This window comes from Maylandia zebra, unplaced genomic scaffold (genome assembly GCF_041146795.1).
Source record: "Maylandia zebra isolate NMK-2024a unplaced genomic scaffold, Mzebra_GT3a scaffold02, whole genome shotgun sequence".
Taxonomy (NCBI): Eukaryota; Metazoa; Chordata; class Actinopteri; order Cichliformes; family Cichlidae; genus Maylandia; species Maylandia zebra.
The window spans coordinates 2,269,337-2,287,539 of NW_027490032.1; the positions used below are offsets into that span (position 1 = coordinate 2,269,337).

At 40.5% G+C, this 18,203-nt stretch overlaps 1 long non-coding RNA gene across 2 annotated transcripts in view; it reads left to right on the forward strand.

Annotated features, from left to right (window-relative positions):
* The window catches only part of LOC112431480 (uncharacterized), a 103,356-nt gene that overhangs the window by 1,715 nt on the left and 83,438 nt on the right, over positions 1–18,203 (forward strand). Inside the window, exons 2-4 of one of the 2 annotated variants that reach the window (XR_013096076.1) lie at positions 4,555–4,659; positions 8,919–8,994; positions 9,707–10,084. The exons of the other annotated variant lie outside the window; for it this stretch is intronic. This is a non-coding gene — a long non-coding RNA (uncharacterized LOC112431480). Of the gene's footprint in view, positions 1–4,554; positions 4,660–8,918; positions 8,995–9,706; positions 10,085–18,203 lie in introns of those variants that run through there. 2 annotated transcript variants of the gene reach the window in all.

The following is an 18,203-nucleotide window of genomic DNA, read 5'->3' on the forward strand; positions in this document are numbered from 1 at the left end:
ACTCGGCTTTCGGGAAGACTGACCACAACGCCATCTTCCTCATTCCCCAGTATAAACAAAGCATATGGAGGGAAGAAGTAACCACGAGGGAGGTGAAACGTTGGTCTGCCCAATCAGAAGCTACGCTACAGGACGCACTCAACGATGTAGACTGAGCATGCGCAGTCGACATCAACGAGTTTACGGAAGAAGCAGTATGTTTTGTCAATATGCTAGCGGAGGAGATCATCCCCACTGCGAGAAGCTTGCTGCATACATGCTACTGCACATTCACCAAATGTGTATATATATATTTATTTATAATGTTCTTCCTCTCTCCCCCTCTCCCCCCTTTTGCACAAGTCAAGGAGCGTGTCAGGTTTACATTTCACTGTGTTATACTTGTATATGCATCTGACGAATGAAGAACCTTGAATTTACACAAAATGTCAGAAATCTGCATTGTCATGAACAAAGATTTAAACCTAATTTTTCATGATTTCTTGTGTTCACCCTCTGAGGTCCAACATATAACTGGCCATTTTAACTGCTTTTGATTTAACATGTGTATTTCACCTTTAAATTGTTTCTTTTTCCCCGTGTCTTGCTTGGTGTCATTCTTCTCAGCTCAACCTCATGTGTCTGAATTTAGCTTTTTTTTTTTTTTTTTAAAATTGGCATACTGTATTAACACAACTCATCTGAAATCACGCAAAAAACATAAAATTCGAGTACTATCTTTTTAAATGCAAATATATATTGTACATTTTGTAAACATTTTCAAATATTTATCTAAAAATGCAGCCAATACACCTGCTGTTTTTTATTTTTTTTATTTTCTACAACCATTTAAAAATACTACTATAACTAAAATGAGAGAACAATCAGGTGTTGCAATAAGTTTTAACACTGTCTGAAATAGAGACTGAGCGTGGCTGCAGCTTGTTGTTATGTCAGCTTAAATCAGTCATGTGATTTGGAGGTGCAGCGTGTCCGTGGACCCCAGAGGGTTAATAACGATAAATGTCTTATATCAGGATATGAAATTGTGATCATATCGTACAGCCCTAGTGTAGTCAATAGTTTTGTTGTGTGTGTCAGAACAATGAGGCGACTGCTGAGTGTTACAGGTGTTACAGGAGTGATACATCCCCTGTTGTCAGGCCTGCAGGTATCAGGTTTGTGATGTTCTCCTTTATTTCCTAGTGGACAGAAATAATTTTTTGGAGTGGCACAAATAATTTGTGTGGCATCAAATTTGATGTAGAACAGCTGATTGTTCTGTAAATAGTTTGAAGTGTTTATTTAAAAACGCCTTGGCTGCATTTTTAGGTAAACAGCTGCAAAAAACTTCGTTGCTTGCAAAACTCAGTAACTTTTTTGAAGAAGTAACTATATTATTAATTGCCCAACAATTTCCTAATGTTGTAAACCTGCTCAACATTTGGCAATAAACACCTTTCTGATTCTGATTCTCCAACATCGGTCATTATTTACTGTATTTTGCAGACAGAGTTACAGGACTCTCCCCCAGACCACAGACTCATACTACAAGTCAGAGCTTTATAAAAAAAATAAATAAATAAAGTTGTGTTTTCAAAATTGGAGTTCAAGTTATTTTTACTTTCAATAGTGTTAACATACTACACAGCTCATGAACGAGATTTTTTTTTTAAATTAATTCTAAAGCAGTTAATTAAAAGTAGTCTAACATAAATGTAAATGTTGTAATTTGATTATTTTAATAAACCAAGTAACTTGGATGGATTTGATGCTGGCGTGACCACAGTGCACACGTCTGCTGTTGCTCACAGTGGTCCAAGGGATCGCTCAGGGAGTTTGTGTGTTCGCTCAGACACATGAAACATTAGAGGGAACATTGGGTAACACTAAGCAATAGATTCAGCTTTAGAACTTATATTCACTGATAACTGTAGCTAGGCTCAAAGTGCTATCTTACTTTAGTAAACAACATTGTCATGTGCAAAACTAGGGTGGCACTCGGGGTGGCACATGCCACCCTTCTAGATCTGCCCCGACCTTGCCAGGGATTCTGGATGGGGACGACTCAGATAAACTTCACTACAGTGATGTTCTCAGCAGGTACTTGATGCAAGAGAAAAAAATGGCTGTTACCTTACCAGGCTCTGATGTTTAAATCAACCACACACAATATAAGCAAACAGTGCTACAGCTGTGCGTCTCCTCGAGTTTTAGTACTTCTTTCGTGGCTTTGTTGTTCTCCTGACATAACGCGGTCAAGTGAACCGTGATTTGTGCAGCCAGGGGTGAAGCCAGCCGACCCGCCGCGAACATTAAGCCTCGCGGCGGTAGCGCTTCTCCTCCTTTGCTGCTGATGGCTAGCATAGCGCGACACGGTGTCGAAAAGTATCTTTCGAGTTATTTTTTATCCGTAAATTTCTCCCGTTGTAGGGCACTGCCCGTGTTAATAGAATTATATTAGTACCGACTTCAGTTTTCCCGGACTAAAATCCCCTGTTATAAATGTGAAAGTAATCCGGGACCAGTCCGCTTTTGCCGGCTACTCTGGTTTGCACCGCCATGTTAACGTTATGTGTCGCTTCGCTATCGCTAGCCGTACTTTGAGCGAAGTGGATGTTTTCTGATATGTGAGGTTTCAGCTGAAAAACGATGTCCGGCGAGTCTCGGTGGCTCTAACGGCAAATTAATTCAGCAGCAATCTAAGAGTTTCATACTCACCTGTTGATGCAAACGCGCTATAACGGAGGAAAAGAATCCCCAAGAGCGACGTAAGAACTCCGGTACCCATCTTGTCCGGTGTCCCCGCTGTGACGACGTTCGCTCGGAACGGCGCCAAATACGGTTGTGCCCCGAACTGGTTTCCGGTATTTGCATAAAAATGATTGGCCAACACTGCTGTAAATGACTTGTTGGTGTATAATATGTGAAATGTGTCAAATAACGTAGTATTTAAGATACTTTGCTAAACAGCTCATTTCTAAATTTTATATATAACTCGTCATAAATCACGTTCATTAAACTCTACTTACCAATATAAGTAAAGACAATACACATAGAAATAAATAGAAACATTAGAAATTACTTCTTTAGAAGTTTAGAAAAAACTGATCATTCATAAATTCATAAATGCAATGATCGGCTCTACTTTGTATAAAAATGTATGTTTGGTATTATTATTATTATTATTACTTATAACTGTTCATTTGGGGGGTTTTTTTTTTAGTTTTTTAAGTTTTTTTTTTTACATTGCATGCTAGTCAACAGTCAGATCCATAAATGTGTTTATATATGTTGATAAAACAGAATAAATTTTCCACAGTCAGTTTTTTTATACCTAATATTTTGTCTTCACTGTGTTTTCAGTCACATCATAATTGAGTTGTTGAAGACTTTCAGAAAGGACAGAATGAGGCTGACAGGTGAAAATCGATGATGACAGCTTAAGGATTCACTGTCGTTAACATAAGTGCACTGACACTTAATAATAAAAACAAAACTGTAAAATTAGAGTCCAGATGAGAGTTACAGCTGACATAAGTAGCATTATAACTTTTATTTATTATTTTTATAGTTTACATGTTGTGTATATTTAAAGTACCTAAATCTATTTTTAAGAGGGCCACATGGTGACACTGAGCGTTTGCATCCACCACCTGGTCGGGGAGTCTCTGTGGGGGGTTTGCATGTTCTCCTTGTGTTTGTGTGGGTTCTCTTCAGGTTCCTCCCACAGTCCACAGAGATGCAGTCAGTGGGGTTAAGTTCACTGGTGATTCTGAATCGCCCAGAGGTGTGAATGTGAGTGTGAATGGTCATCAGTACCTGGTACCAGGTATTTCTTTAGTACCTGCTCGGCCGGGTTTCCAAGCGATCTGAGCAGGTACTAAACTGTGATGTCACCGATTGGCTGGTCGGTGGCATCGCTCGATGAGTCGTAACAGCGTCATGTGTCCCTGAGACAGACTGAAGTGGATGAGAGTGGATGGGTTCATTTTAGTTTAAACATCTAATGTGAATGTGAAGAGAAAGCAGCACCATGTCTTCTTCATGTATGCAAAGCAGAAACCGCAGCCTGTTATTTAAAGAAGTAAACAACATGTTTAAGCTTTTCATATATATGTTCATCTGTATATGTTGGCTTTGTACAAACATCACTTCTCTGTTCCTGACATCAGCATTATAAATCCAGGGATGGAACTTTTTTCACTAGTAGGATAAGAAATTGTTGGAGGACTGCTGCATTTTCTTCTTTTTTCTCCAACTCTTAATATTTCCAATGTTTTATTCTTTAAGAAAATGATTCATAAACACAAAGTTTTTCTTGTTAGAAAGTCTGACAGGGGTACGCAGGTGATGCTGAAGAGGTTCATCAAATGGACACTGGTGTAACATCCGTGATGTCGATCAGACGTCCATCTTGGAAATATTCTTTAAAAAAACTATCTGTGTGTTTTTGTAGCAACTTTAAGTAACAGGGCGTCCATACCACGTGTTAGAAGAGAGTAACCGTTACAGTGTGTTAATAGTTGTATATATTTCTAATGTATCTGACCTCGACTCTCTTTGTACCAACAGGAAGGAGGAAGAGGGCGACTTTACTTGGTGTCAGAGACAGAAATGAGAAAAAGCTGAATTGAGTGAGAAGGACGATGAAGGAAACATCTGTGCTGTGTCTGCTCTGTAAGTAGAATCTCTGTGTTTGTTTGAATTCTTGTACTTTGACTGATCTGGTCCTGCACTACAGAGCAGGTTTATTATACCCAGGGTATATTTCTGTTATTCAGATTAGTTGACGCTAACATTGGTAATCAGGATATTCTGTCATATGAAGCTGATATGAGTTGATAAAACTCACTCAGTTAACCCGGGGTTTCCCTCCCTGCACCTCCACATGTGCTGTTTTCACACAGTTATGGATAAATGTCTCAACATCAAAGAGACTGTCTGCTGCTGATGAAGAGTGTGTGTGTGTGTGTGTGTGTGTGTGTGTGTGTGTGTGTGTGTGTGTGTGTGTGTGTTTGTGTGAGCAATATACAGTAATGTAGTACTAGCAAACCTAGTACTGTACCAGTACTCTGTTGTTTTAGTCGAGTTTTATTGTCAACCAAACAATACACACTCGGGTAACAGTGGGACAAAACATCGTCCTTCAAAGGTGAAAAACACTGTAAAATGACATGAAAATATAACAAATTCAAATATACATGTTTACAACTATACAGAAGATAAACTGAGAATAAGTTCAACAGTATTGTGCTTGGATAGAGAGAGTAAGGATGAGGGCTGTTCGATATAACCAGATATATCGTTTCAGTTTACGCTATCGTTTGTTTCGTGGTGTCGTAAAATAAACTGTTTACGTCAATATTTTTTCATGGTTTTGACGGTCGCTGTAGTGGCTATGTTAATTAAACTTCTCTCTTTCTCTTATATTCAATATAACCACACTACGGACGGACAAGCGCCTGTTTTTATGCGTTGTCATGAACAACAACGACGGTAAAACCATCGTGTGTCCGCTTGTTTATGTTCCACATAAACTTTTCACAATAAAGCTCAAGATCCTGTTGAGACTTCTCAAAATAAACTGAATCATATGAAAGAGTATGCAGTGTTTATGGATGAGAAGCAAAACAGCTACAACTTATGTCTAAAAATGTATCGTTTCATCGGTTAAAACACTCGACTCCAGGTACACGACGTGCAGCTGGAAACACTTCAAGCAAGTCGAGCTGCCCGAGATTCACAGAATTCACAGAAAATGTTACATTTTTGTGATTTATATCGTTATCGGACGATAGATGTTTTATATCGGGATATGATTTTGGTCATATCGCACAGCCCTAGTAAGGATAGAAAAGGATGATAATACATAAATACAATAGTACACAGAATAAATGCACTGCTCCAAAAACAAAGGGAAAACTTACACAACACAATGTAACTCCAAGTCAATCACACTTCTGTGAAATCAAACTGTCCACTTAGGAAGCAACACTGATTGACAATCAATGCCACACACTGTTGGATTAGACAACAGGTGGGAATTATTAGCAAGACATCCCAATAAAGGAGTGTTTCTGCAGGTGGTGACCACAGACCTTCTCTGTGCTGATGCTTTCTGGCTCATCTTTTGGTCACTTTTCAATGCTGGCTGTGATTTCACTCTAGTGATAGATTGAGACAAAGTCTACAATCCACACAAGTGGCTCAGGTAGTGCAGCTCATCCAGGATCACATCAATGTGAGCTGTGGCAGGAAGGTTTGCTGTGTGTCAGTGTAGTGTCCAGAGCATGGAGGCGCTACCAGGAGACAGGCCGGAACATCAGAAGGCCGTAGGAGGGCAACAACCCAGCAGCAGGACCGCTACCTCCACCTTTGTGGAAGGAGGAACAGGAAGAGCACTGCCAGAGCAAAATGACCTCCAGCAGGCCACAAATGTACACATGTCTGCTCAAATGGTCAGAAACAGACTCCATGAGGGTGGCATGAGGGCCCGACGTCCACAGGTGGAGGTTGTGTTTACAGCCCAGCACCGTGCAGGACGTTTGGCATTTGCCAGAGAACACCGAGATGGCAACTTTGCCACTGGCAATGAAAGCAGAATCACACTGAGCACATGTGACAGACGTGACAGAGTCTGGACACAGTGTGGAGAACCTTCTGCTGCCTCCAACATCCTCCAGCATGATGGTTTGGCAGTGGGTCAGTTATGGTATGGGGTGGACAGCCTGCACAGCCCTCCATGTGTTCATCAGAGGTAGCCTGACTGCCATTAGGTACTGAGATGAAATCCTCAGACCCCCCCTGTGAGATCATATGTTGGTGCGGGCAGCTCTGGTTTCCTCCTAATGCAAGACAATGCTGAACCTCATGTGGCTGCAGTGTGTCAGCATTTCCTGCAGGACGAAGGCATTGATGCTGTGGACTGGTCCAGCTGTTCCCCAGACCTGAATCAACCCAGCACATCTGGGACGTCATGTCTCGCTCCGTCCACCAACTGCACCACAGACTGTCCAGGAGTTGGCAGATGCTTCAGTCCACGTCTGAGAGGAGGTCCATCAGGAGACCATCCACCACCTCATCAGGAGCATGTCCAGGTGTTGTAGGTCATACAGACACGTGGAGGCCACACACACTGCCGAGCTTCACTTTGACTTGTTGTAAGGACATTACTGTAGAGTGTTTTTCCTCGTTGAGTGTGACTCCAAATCCAGACCTCCATGGGTTGCTACATTGGATTTCCACTCATCATTTTGTGTGATTTTGTTGTCACCACATTCAACTATCTAAAGTATTTAATGAGAATATTTCATTCATTCAGATCTGGGATTCTTATCTTTGTGTTCCCTTTATTTTGAGCAGTGTGCAACACAGACAGAGTCAACAGTGTTGGAAATGAGAGGACCTTCAGTCGTCTCAGGAAGGAGTGTGTACTATATTACTCTTTAGGACATTAGTCCTTCGCTACACCAACGAGTCCTCAGCAGCTGTTTATTTATTGATGGTACAACTTATTTTATTACAACACTGGTAGAATAAACAGTTTTTACTGAATAAAGTTACAAGTTTAAGAGTCAGTAACTCACTTTAAATATTGTTTGTATTTGATTGAGCCTCGTCTTCATATTTGCTGCAGCCATGATTGTGACCCTTCTGTTATAATCCTGACTTCAATAATATGAAAATTATTTAAACATTATATTTAGAACAATGTAAATGTGTGAAATGAAGAATACATTGAAATGATATAAATAATGTAACGTCAAAGATGAATTATTGCTATAGAAGATTTAATACTTAACTGGTCGCTTCATGAAGGCTGAATATGAAATATTTGCTCTGTAGGACATAACATAGCATCTATAACACTTTCTAACAAACAAACATATTCTAATAATAAACTAAACAAAGGAATTCACTTTCACTCGTTCATCAGTAAAGTCAGAGGTTGAGCTGGAGCTCGTGTCCCGTCACACCACATGTGAGAGTAGTGCGTTTGTTCGGTGCAGCATAACAAACTGGCTAATTAAAGTCTATATTTACACTTTTTATTTGAATACTTTATTTAATTCTATATGAGTAACAATAACAAAGTGAGCTGCACTGAAAACAGGAGAGCGTGTCAGTGTTCACAGTAATATTCACAGGAAATCTTAACACTTGTTAGACTTTTTAAGCCATGAGGAGGTTTTGCTAAACTCAGAATCTCCTCTAAGCTGCACTCTGACAACAGTCCAGCTCCATCAATGATCCCATTGTAGTTCTTATTTCTTACATGATGTTTATAGTGAGTGGGCTTCTTTGCATGCTGCTCAGTGTCTTTGTCCCTTTGATGGGGTGTTGTTGTCACCCTGCTGGGTCCATAGGAGCCTCTACCAGGAGGCTGAGGGGCAGCGTTGGAGGTCATCAGTGTTTTTAGCCTGAAGTTAGCAGAAAGGCTAAACTTGACTCTTTGTTGCATTATAGAGACAGAAGTTTAAATAGTGTTTAACAGGACAATCGAGGCTAAAATGGTTTAAAAGATGAACTCATTAAAAAACACTAACAAATCTTCATGATTCAAATACTGAGAAGCTTCAACAACAAATATGTGTTCAAGCCAGCATGATGTTTGCTCCTGTAACTGATTGTTTTTCCATCTTGTTCTCTGAATATGTTACCAAAGGCTCCATAACTAATGTCATTCATTTTGTTTCTTATCATTGAAACTGTTGTAGAAAATCCACTTTGTTAAGAAAACAGAGAAGCGACGTCTTTATATGAGACTTCAGAAAAATGTTGTACAAGACAAACTGAACAACATCAGAGCGACATCACGACTTCCTGTAACTTTTCTCTGTCCAGCTAAACATGAGTACCTTCCATTTTCTCCTGCAGAGCATTCTGGGTAAAGTCAATCGTGCACTGACGTCCTGTGTGTGTGTTTTATTGTGCAGATGCAGCTGCAGTCGGCTCAGCAGTGAGAACTGAAGACGTCAGTCAAAGAGAAGGAAAAACAGTCAGAGCTGAGAGGTACAGCTGCTCTTCTTTTAGTACAAACACCATAAATCTGTTGCTCACAATCAAACTTTATTTTATTTTTAAGTTTGTGTCACTTTTCAAACCATCGTTACGAGTGCTTCCCAGAGACGATGAGTGAAAGAGCAAAGAGTAAAATATGAATCAAACTACGGCCACACAGACTCAAGCGTCATGTAGTGAATAACTTCCAACAGCTGGATGAATAAGATGAGTTAAAGTTTATATATTAGTCTTTAACAAGGATTTAAAAGACGACACTGATGAGGCGAGCCAGATTTCTTCAGGCAGGTCGTCCCAGGATCGAGGAGTCCTCACAGCAAACATTCAGTCGTCTTTAAGTGTGAGCTGGGAACAGTGAACAGGTTTGTGCCTGCAGCATCTCAGGATGTACACACTGACTGGGACACAAGCACCAGTTCCACTAAATATTCTGGTGCCAGTAACCTGTTAAGATGGAGCAATTTGATGTTATTTAATCAGTTTATTTTTCATCCTGCAGTTAAAATGTATCAAAACAAGATTGTGTGTCTGCAGATGCTGTGTGATCTGACACACCTGCACAAAATGTGTCAAAGTTCAATAAGTTACATTATTGTAACTGTGATGCGTTCACTGACATGTCCTGATGCTTTGCTGTATATAAAGAGAACAGAGAGGCTCTGCTTTGTGCTTATATTCTCCTCCTGTGTGTTTGTGTGTGCAGAGTTTCTACCAGAGCCAAATGTCATCTACTCCTCACTGAAGTCGTCCACCAGTCCAACCACTGGGATCCAGCTGCTGCTCTCTAACTGGTCCACACAGCAGCTCCCTGAGACATCCTGGAGACTCGGACAATCGTTGTCAGAAAGGAAATCACTCAAATAAGTCAATAACTAATCAGAGACGTCTGATTATCAGACAGTTACAAGGTTGATGGTAACACATTTTATATCCTTGGACTAAACTCAGTCTGCATCTACAGGATGGCTCTTATTTCATTATTACTGACTTTTTATCACCATTTTAACCTCTGCTTTATAACTAAAGTGCTCAGCAGCAAGTTTTCATAAAGTCAGACTAAAGTGAAAGGAGTCAAATACAATCTCTTTATTGTGTTTATTTAAAGTTCACAGAGGAATGAATCACTGTTTATGTGATGTTTGATGTCACAGCTGTCTGTGTCACTGTGAGAGACAATGAACATAAAAATAAACATTATTTAAAATCTGAATATTAACACACATTTATGGATGGTTTGTCACACAGATTAATATCTTATAAATTTATATTTTTCACTATTTTTCACAGGTACAAGTGTGTTTTGTAATATGATGGAGATCCTTTACTCCATTAATAAACAGCCTTCATCTGCAATGTGTCGGATTTTACTTTCTGAGTGAAATTGTTTTCAACACACAGTCACACGTTTATGTTAGAGCACCCTCCACTGCGCATGTCCATTAGTGATTCTCTTCACTGACCCACAGATTTGAAATCAGGATGTCGCTCACATATAAAACAACATGTGTCTCTGAGCAGCTTTTACCAACCACCAAATTCATGAGACTGTAATACATTTACTGATGCTTGTTGCAGCTCTGTCAGCAGTCAGGGCTGCAGGTGGGTTGTTTTCACCAGAAGTGACCACTGCTACCAGAAATATCACGGTGTGATGGGTAACAGGTGTGACGTCAACTCAAAGCAGATGATAGTTTAGGTGATATTCATTTTAAAGGCATTATTTTTTTCAGGTTTTACTCTGAGGAAGTGAGTTTGTCATTTGATGCAACCAAGATGAAGTGGTCTGTGCTGCCATCTACTGACATTAAAGTGCAACAACAGGCTGCCCATCTCTGAGTCTGCAGCACTCAAGGTTTAATGTTTCCACTTCACACAGGATCAGGAGTGCTCAGCTCTTTACAAGAAAATCTCTGTCACACGTTTTCACTGACACTGAACACCACAAAAATATACAAACAAGTTCACAAGTTTTATTTCATTACAATCATATACACTCACTGGCCACATTATTAGGTACACCTTCCTAGTACTGAATTTGGTCTTTCTTTTTTTTTTAACTTTCAGAGCTGCTATAATTCTTCACAGCAGATTCAACAAAGTGCTGCAAACATTCCTCTGATGTTTTGGTTCATGTTGACGTGACATTATCACACAGCTGCTGCAGATTTGTGAGCTCCATGATGCAACTTCATCTCAAAGGTGGTTAGTTTGTACTGAACTTCAGCACCAATGAACCCACAGAAAAAGTAATTGTACAGTCATCATCCTCTCAGAGTGCAGACAGCCGTGACTCTCAGTTACTGACTCACACCTCAGTGCTCTGTGGATGAGGTCAGCATTCAGCCTACAAATATGTACAGTACACACTTTAAATACAGAAGTCCTGTTTCTCATCCATCAGTCATAACATCATCGTACACACTGATGTCTATATCACAGCCAATGTGGGCCACAAAAACAAAAGAAGATGAAATTCTGAGGCCACATCTGGAGCACTTGCAAAGAGATACAGAAAGACGTGGAGCCGGTACAATTATTTCCAAGAAAACAGCGAGAAATGCAGTCAAAGAGCCAAGAATGGACCAAAGTCACACCTGAGACAAGTTTCTCCGTGCAGGAGGAACGTTAAAACAATCATCACCAACAAAGGCTCAAAGGATGTTCAAAGGATTAAAAACATTTTCAGTAAACATGCTCAATACTTTTGACATTTCTTATCATTACAGATAATTTATGGACATCTATGGTTTGATTGCTTTGCATGTGTGGATTGGATATTGTTACCAACACCTGGTGAAAATTTCAATCACAGTAATCAGCAGAGATTTCCCACTGAAGCATAAACTGCACTGACATCAGTGACAAAGATTTCTTTGAAAAACTAGAAAAACAAGCATTTCAGTAATCAGTCCTTCAGGAGATGAAAACTGGAGTCAAGGTCTCTGTATTGGCTTGAGAGAGAAACTGTTGCACTGTTGCAATATTCTGTGAAAATTTAGTTTTAGAATATTTTTGACAAAAGTTTTAAATGTGAATTTCAAATGTGAGTTCTGGATCAAATAAGACCTGAAGGCTTTTAACCTGCTCACACAGGTTTAGTGGAAGAGTCTGAAGTTTGTTATGAAGTTTCTCTCTGAGCTTCAGAGCTGCTGATTAAACCTCAGTTTTGTCCTGAGTGAGTTGGAGGAAGTTTGCTGCCATCCAGGAATTAATATGTAAGATGCCGAGAGATCTGACTGGCTCTGTGTCATCAGGAGACACAACAACATAAAGTTGTGTATCATCAGTGTACTAATGTGTACTGATTCTGTGCCTCCTGATGACATCACAAAGTTACAGCCTGTAAATGTTAAAAGCACTGGTCCCAGATTTAACCTCTGTGCCACAGTTCAGTTTGTAGCTCCTGGATGAAGATTCATCAACACGTACAAAGAATCCTCCATCTGTGCAATTTAATCCAGTTAGAAACTCTCAGAGTCTCTATCAATGTCTCTAAGCGTCTGCAGTGATCCACAGGATCAAAGTCAGCACTGACATCAAGAGGAACCAACATAGATTCAAGAGTTTCTCTGACAGTTTGCGTTACATAAATCTCCAACCAAAACAGGTTCTGATATAAAGCTATAATGGTCCACACAGCAGCTCCGACCTGAACACATTCAGTGTGAAACACACTGGTTTATATTCTGTTTGTTCTCCTCGTGATGTTACCCTCATACAACTATCTATCTATACGTATAAATATGTCATTTTTATAGTTAAACGTTTTTAACTAGTTTAATGTATTATCTCTCTCTCTCCTGTCATCCTATTTTCTTTCAGATCATCTCCTTCATTGCTTCTTCATCAGGAAGGATCATTCTTCCTTTTTTTAGAGATCACGACAGCGACCACAACAATGATCACAGCAAGTAACAAACCAAAAGCTACCAGTCCAGCATGATATCTTCTACCAATTTCATCCTCCTTCCCTCCATCCTCCTTCCCTCCATCCTTCTTCCCTCCATCCTCTGTGTCTCCTCCTGTCTGACCTGCAGGTGAGAAACAGGTGTGAGGTGTCAGCTGTCAGGTAGGTGATGAGTGAAGAACAGAACAGAATCCATTTCCTCTTCAAACTGCTGTCAGACATTATCTACTGCACTCTGATCACATCACTCAGACCAGCTGCTTTCTACAAAGTCTCATCAACAACATCTTTAGAAACAAACATCAACAACCAGGAAGCAGCTTCACCTCTGATCACACACACACTCAACTCTACTCACTCACCTGGAGGAACAACACTCAGTGTTATGTTGCAGATGGGTTCACATGAGGTTGCTCCTGCCACAATGATGCAACACATGTATGTTCCACTATCAGCAGTCGTGACATCCTTCAGAATCACAGACACGTCTCCATCCTTCATCAGTGTCTCCTGCAGGTCCACACGGTTCTTAAACAAGTGATGCTGGTGATCTGGAATAAAATGCCCATCCCGGTACAAAAAGACATATTCATCTCCCAGGTCAGCTCGGCTCCACTCTGCAAGATCATTGTTGGTGTTTGGAGCTCGACACGTCAGAGTGACGTTTTGTCCACACCGAGCTGTGATGTTTTTCTGGTCTGAAAGAGGAAACAAAACAAATGAGAGACGTTAAAACTACTAGAAGTCTGCCTTCACATCACAGTGTGAAAGACAGAGTGCAAACAATACAGCTTCATGTTAGATTTATTTACAGTTTTTTTCTGCTTGAAATTCAAATAGATCCTCTGTAATAAATATGTTCTTATGTCCAATAATGTGTCAATGAATTGATGTCAGCTGAAATTTTGCTTCCATCCATCCCACTCAGCTGTTCTCTATTCGTCAGTCTTATTAATCATTTGTTTACAGTTAGTGCAGAGTCCTCCTGTTAGTGGGACACATCTTTACATAGTCTATTTGTATATTCTGTTATTTCAATGTCGTTCGACACGATATTACAGAATTGGAGAATTAAAGTTTTATCTGTGATTCTGCAGAGGAGCTGAAGTTAAAATTAGATAAATGCATATAATTCAACAGCTCTGATATCGCATGCACAACTGGATATGGTTTGAAATTTTATAAATAAATACATTTACACATGAATAACTACCCCACAAAAATGACAGTTTGTGTCTTAACTTAAATTTACGAATCACGTGACGTGACAACGCGCATCCGGAATCCTCTGACGACAAGTTCTCCTCCGCTCTCGTCGTTTGACGCGATCTTCAGCACATTATCGGTATAAAGACGGTAATATAACTCAGAAAGTCCATCTGTGGTGGCCGGACGACGTTGAAGGAGTACCTGCAGATAAACTCGGCTTAATTCTGGATTTGGACCTTTTTGTTTTGTCGCGGTTGTTTCTGGACGTCGATGAGCGCGGTGGGAAGTTTCCTCCGTCTCCGGATTATTCGACGATAAAATGTTTGTTTTCGTCTTTAATCGGTCACAAAGCAGCTGTGTGTGTTTGTCAAAGCAGCTACAAGCTGTTTGGAGTGAACATGGAGCGGAGACAGAGAGGAATAAGGAGCTTGTGTTTGAGGCCTGGATACGACTACAGGAAATCTGCAAACATGGCGACTGTACAGTGGAGTGTAGCCAGCGAGTCTCTGCGGGTGGACGTGCTGTCTGCACTGCGGGTAGCTGACCAGACCTAACCGACATCATATTAACGGTGTTAAATCCATCACAGGGATTTCTTTTAGAGGGTCTACAACACTCTGGAGGAAATCTTTAAACCACCGAGCTCTCCGTGGATCGTCAGCCGGACCAGCAGCAACTTACACGGCGAAGAGAGCTGAGGCAGAAGCGGACATGTCGATCTGCTGCGCGGCCAGGCTAAACCTCCAGCTCCCGGTGTTTTCTCCACAAACACCACATCCATCACAATAACGTGAAAGGATTGGATCTCCTGATCGGACAATTCCATCAAGACATGCAGCGTGAACATTTAAAGAGAAAAGTGGTGAAGACGGGAAACATGACTCTCTCTGGTAAGGTTGTTTCTGTGTGTGTAGATCTACCACGGACACCATGAGCCCGGTGTTCTGGGACTCCATCCTACCTGACAAACTATCCTACCCGTTGTTTCTGCGCATGCGCACAACACGCATTTAAGTGGCGAACCGTCCTACCTTTGTGAATATTAGCTAGAAAAATACTCTGACGCGTAACATTAAGTGCCAAACAATCCTAACTTTGTGAATGTGACCTACAAGCATACTTTAACAGCTAAAATTAAGTGGCAAATCATCCTACCTAAGATCTAGAAACATACTTTGACCGGTAAAATGAAGTGCCAAACCGTCCTGGCTTTATGAATATGAGCTACAAGCATACTGTGATGGGCAAACATAAGTGGCAAACCGTCATACCTAGTTAAATTTGTGGTGGAATTACTCTGTGACAGCAGAAATGTGCATAAACTACTTACGGTAGGACGTTTTAGCAACGGAGGATGGTTTGTCAGAACACCGGTCGTAACCAGCATGGCTGTCCTGATGTTAAAGCCCCCACAGACCGAAGCAGGAGTTTCCATCTACCCCGCAAACTAAGTGTGCTAATCATCACTGCTCCATCCTGTCAGGTTTTTAATCTCTTAGATTTGTTTTACGTATTTACACTAACAGTAAAGACAGTTTATTTGAGCAAGGTGACACGATGATAAATACACACGGCTGCTGACTTTATAAAAACTTATTGTAACAGTTCAATCTTACCTGCTTTCGTGAATAAGAGAAGAAAGGCAAAGATGATCCCGCAGATCAAGACAGATTGTCCTGCATCCATAGCGCTGCTCTGTGACACCAGATTAGAGTCTGTCCACAGTCGCTGCTGTGTTAGTTTTTCTTAAATGTGTCCTTTCTTGACCCGCCCACCTGCTGCTCTCTACACCAATGACAAGTCAGTAGAGTCCGGAGTCACATTCCTGACTTCAAACATATCCGACAACTATTCAGTCTCGAAATGTTTTCTAAAAGTAGATCATCTCAGATGAAAAATAAAATCAGCTCATCTTTAAGAAGTTTTTACTTATATGTATTTTCGGTTATTGGTCACTGTGGAGCTTTTATACACTACACTCGTGTTTTCTGGTCCTCTGTGTTTGTGTAGCATCTTTTAAGTAACAGGGTTTAATTCAAGTGTTTTAAGAAAATAAAATGGCACTACAGTGTGATATAGCTTTAAAATAATTCCTTACCACCTCCATTTTTTTTTTGTACCCATAGAAAACCACACACTCCAAGGACAGAGCATTTAGTTAGTGTCAGTGACAGAAATGTACAATAGCTTAAATGAGTGAGGATGTCATAGTCATAGTGACTCACTCAGGATGAATCTAAACTCGCTTTGTGAAACCGCAAACCCAGAGTTTTCGTTCACTCAGGGTATACTTACTCAGAGTTTGCACTAAACTGGCTTCCTGAAATAGGGCCCTGTAGTCATAAAAGACCGGGTTAACCAATTAAATTAACACATGACCCTACGCTGTGTCACTGCATCATTCCATGTTTGGCACTGATCACCACCTGCACTCATGTATATATCTTTCTACGTAGCACTCTTAATTCTTAATTCTCATGTATATATCATGTATATCTCATGCACATAGCTTTCTACGTAGCACTTTTAATTCTTATTCTTACTTATTTTTTTCATGTCTATTTAAGCGTTATCTGACAGTATGTTTGCACTGAAGCACCGCAGCAATTTCCTAATGTTGTTAACCTGCTCAACATTTGGCAATAAAACCCTTTCTGATTCTGATTCTAAAACATAATCGTGTTTTACAACATTTATAGCAGCTCTTTTGTTTATAAACTCTGTCACAGTTTATAGGAGTCATTATGTATTCTTAATATTTATTGGTAAAATAATATTTGTTGTAAAATTGTCTGAAAACTGCAAGAAAAACAAAAACAAACATGAAAAACAAAACATGGATCACTTTGATTCCAGCTTCAGTTTTATTCAGGAAACAACAACAGCCATATCAAAGGCACTTTATCTTTACAGTAGAAACATTAGAACCACAAACTGAACCGAGTCAACAATTCAGAAAGATTCTGATGAAAAATTCACTTTTACAAAATAAATAATCAAACAAAATAAATAATCATCCCTCTTAAAATCTTACGAAATAAATATATTAAAAACAGTGTGCTGTAACAGAGTTAAGACGTGTGGAGCATGATGGTTCGCACTGTTGTCTCATAGCAAGAAGGCTCTGATGACACCGTCAGGTCGGGGTCTTTCTGTGTGGAGTTTGCAGGTTCTCCCGAGTCCTCGGGCTTCTTTCCACAGAGTTAGGTTAATTGGTTTTAGTGCGAGTGGTTTTCTGTCTCTGTGTTAGACCCGCGACAGACTGGTGACCTGTCCAGAGTGTACCCAGTCTCTTGCCCTAAGACAGCTGGGATAGGCTCCAGCACCCCCCGTGACCCTGACAAGGCTAAGCGGAGGGCGCAGTTCAGCACAGACTGGACAGACAATGAGGAGCTAAAGGTACAACTTCTTCTTTGGACAATTTGTAAACAACTTAAAATTAATTAATAGGCGTTTAGGTTTCATGATTAAAGCTCAGATCAGCTGGAAAAAAACTGAAACATTTAAAACAGACTCAAATTCTAATGGAATCTGGTATGAACCCTGCTTCTGTGGTTTAAGCTTTCTGAAGATCAAAACACCAACTCCAAAAGGTCAAACACCACCTCCACCAAGTCCCAAAGCAACTCCCTCCCTCTATTCACCACCTCCAGCAACTCCGTCACTTTAGCCACCACCGTCAACAACTCGCTCCCTCTAGCCACCAGCGCCAACAACTCCCTAAACAACTGTCTCCCTCTAGCCACCAGCACCAGCAACTTCTTCACTTTAGCTGCCACTGTCAACAACTTCTTCACAAGAACAACAACGAGCACAAGAAGTAACAACCCAGAAGGTATCAGCTCATAATGCTTATTGACTCCAGCCTCCTTCCGTCCTCCTGGCTGACCTGCAGGTGAGAAACAGGTGTGAGGTGTCAGGTAGGTGATGAGTGAAGAACAGAACAGAATCCATTTCCTCTTCAAACTGCTGTCAGACATTATCTACTGCACTCTGATCACATCACTCAGACCAGCTGCTTTCTACAAAGTCTCATCAACAACATCTTTAGAAACAAACATCAACAACCAGGAAGCAGCTTCAC